This window comes from Frankliniella occidentalis, unplaced genomic scaffold (assembly GCF_000697945.3).
Source record: "Frankliniella occidentalis isolate FOCC.00 unplaced genomic scaffold, Focc_3.1 Scaffold29, whole genome shotgun sequence".
Lineage (NCBI taxonomy): Eukaryota > Metazoa > Arthropoda > Insecta > Thysanoptera > Thripidae > Frankliniella > Frankliniella occidentalis.
The window spans coordinates 1302928-1305868 of NW_026267159.1; the positions used below are offsets into that span (position 1 = coordinate 1302928).

At 60.6% G+C, this 2941-nt stretch overlaps 1 protein-coding gene across 15 annotated transcripts in view; it reads left to right on the forward strand.

Moving 5' to 3' along the window:
• LOC113209560 (tropomyosin Per a 7.0102) overlaps positions 1–2941 on the forward strand; it is a 34035-nt gene that overhangs the window by 11201 nt on the left and 19893 nt on the right. The gene's annotated exons all lie outside the window — the stretch shown is intronic.

Genomic DNA, 2941 nt, shown 5'->3' on the forward strand with positions numbered 1-2941 from the left:
CCGCGCCCCGCCCTGACTCGTCCGTCCCCAGGTGCGCGGCCAGAGTATTGCACGCACTTACGGGAAAAGTTTCCCCAGGTCGGGTACTATACTATCTCCCTGCTGAGCCCCCCCCCCTTAACCCAACCGGATGAATCAGTTTGATAAGCTATCGAGTACTCACCCCAGCGGTGTCGTCATATGTCTCCCGTCCTTGCTTTTCGGACCTTATAAGGCTATGGGTGGTGATGGCGTGACTCTGCTGCGCCACCGCGTCCTCTGCGTGGCATCTCGTAGTACTAGCACTTGCCAAGTGTTCTCGAACAGTTCTTGAATTCTTGGCAGTGCTAAGTACAGTAACTAACAGCACAACTTGCTCCCACATTGAAGCTGCACTTAGCGCTCTGGGCGGGGCGGGCCGCCGTCTTCACACGGCTGCTCGGCGGGTCTGCCTACCCACCACGTGGCAGGCGCTTCCAGCTCGCACTAGGGTCGCCGCCCGTGAAACTCTCATTGAGGGGTCACCTTCTCTAGAACAACTCAGAAGTGGTAGGGTAAAGGGCCATCTACAGTTCCGTACTTCGGAAGAGAGGGGTCCTGGCCGTGGGGTAAAGGGTCATCTAGTTCTGCACTTCGAAAAGAGAGCCTGGGACCTACCCTGGGCCCGGGCGGCACGTAACTTGCGTCCAGATTTATTCCCCGGTGAGTCTGGGGGCCCTACGGTCTAATGAGACAGCACGTCGTGACCGGAGCGGATTTCGCCCATTTAGGCGTCTCCTCTCTTGATTTCGTCCGCTCGTTTCGCCGTTTAGGCACGAGTCTCCCCCCACCCCCCTTCCCCCATCCGAATGGAGGTAATTCTCTCCCCCCCCCCTACCCCGCGTTTAGCCTCGGCAACTTTCGTCGGGTTTGTCTTTGCTTGAGACTCTTTCCTTTTGTCTCTTCACATTGATCCCTGCTCGTTTCCCCGCTCCCACGACGCCAGCTTGACCTGCTGCTCACTACAGCCGATTGCCTTCTTCGAGGGTATCATTTCCAAATTAGTCCGGGCGGATCGTTCACGCCGCGGCCGCGCGGGACAAACTTGATTTTAATTCGTCTGACTTTGCTGCTTCCTCTTTTTTTTCCTTGTTGTATTTTAAGCAGTTCGGCTGAGTCGGCGCGGGCTGGGGAGTGACATCACCCGCACCGGCGCGGCGGTCAGGCAAGCTCTTTGGGTCAGGCCCTCGGGCTGGCCGTGACGGCCGCGGCGAGCGAGCCGGAGCGAGCGAGCGAGTGTGAGAGCGAGCTCGAGAGCGAGCACACGAGACAGACAGAGGCCCTTTCCTCTCTCTCCTTTTCTCTCTCCCTCTCGACCAATTTGCTACCCGTCTCGAACCCACCTCTCGCCTCGGGGGCTCCGGCCCGGCAGCCAAACGCCACCAATGTTCCGGCAGAGATTATGTCAGTCGTTTCACTGAGTGCGGCTCTATTCGGCTGTTTGGCAACAATTGGTGAGACACCCCCCCTCCCCCTCATGCTTCTCCGACTACTCCACTTCCCCGCTCAATCTGGTCCGCTATCTCCTCTGAAGCGGAGACCCTCCCCGCTGTCAAGGACGGCGGAGAGCGAACCAGAGGGAGAGTCCCAAAAGAAAGAAAAAAGAAAATGCGAAAAAAGTTGGCGACAACAAAAGGGAGGCAGCCATGGAGGCAGTGGTCTTGTTTCGTTTCGTGGCTGATCTCCTGACTTTGTCGTTTCGTTGTTGTGGTGGCTTTTTGGTCAGAGCGTGGCCGCATGGCGCAGGGCTGCTTCTCGGGCGCAGTTCGATGAGTGACAGAGCGGGTGACAGCTCGGGACCGGAAGTGACCGGAAGCACATCCAGGAGTGGCCGGCAGTGCTGTGCACCACACCGGAAGTCACGGTTCACTTGGGGGGCTATTGTACCGGTTTACAGTCGTGCAATAGTCGTTGTTAGTGTTCCACACGTTCGCTCTCGTGTCTCTCGGATGGCCAAGTGAATGGTCGCTGATTACAACCTGGGCCCCACCTCTCTTTCTCTCTCTCTCCCTCTCGACGTGGAGAGCCCTCTCTCCCTCCCTTCGATGCATCGACCCGACCCGCCGCTTCCCTTGCTCGCCCCAAAAGCTCTTACCCAGTTCGAGACCGTTGTTTTTCAGTCACATCACTCCTCGCCACGTGACGTTCGGGAAGCGAAGGTGGAGGAGTACACGTAAAAAGGCCCTCCTCCCGAGCGCCCCCCCCCCCTTTTACCCTTCGCCATCCATCATGCAGCTCGAACACAGCAGTCCCTCGTCTTTTTAAAAGTCGGTCGGCTCGTGGTGCTTGCGCTCAACGGCACTCGCGGGGGCTGTCGTCCTGTGAGGGCGACGACGGCAAGGGGGGCGTGGCGGACTGAGGGGCTCCCGGGGGCCCCGCCGCCGAACTCGAGCACGACCAAGCAAAGGTCCGGCGGCATGTTGTGCGGATGGGCACATTTGGTTATCCCATGTGACCAGCCCCCCCCCCTCCCAAACCTTCTCTGTCGCTCTCCTTTGCACACTCTCTCACTCTCTCCTCTTTCTCCCGCGCCGCGACCGCGCCACTCGAGAGCGTGGTGCGAGAGAGACAGAAGGAGAGCATTGCAGGCGCCGCTCACGAATAAGCGGTGGACGCAGTGGGCTCGCAGTGAGTGTAACAAGCGAGCCATGTGCAGCGGCGGGGCGGGGCGGGGCGGCCCCCATGGCGGCTGGCGGCGCGGGGCCCACGGCAGGCGGGCCCGCCCATGTATGGACTGTCCCTGCCGCCATGAGTGCCATGAGCGCTGCCCATGAGCGCCCCGCCGCCATGCAACGCCACCGTGACGCGCTCGGCCGCCATACACACACACACACTCCGACTCCGCGGGGAGCGCGGGGTCGGGTCGTGTGCCCAAATCTCGTGCTCGCCGGCCGGGCTGGCCTCCTGGCCCATGGGCCTGGCC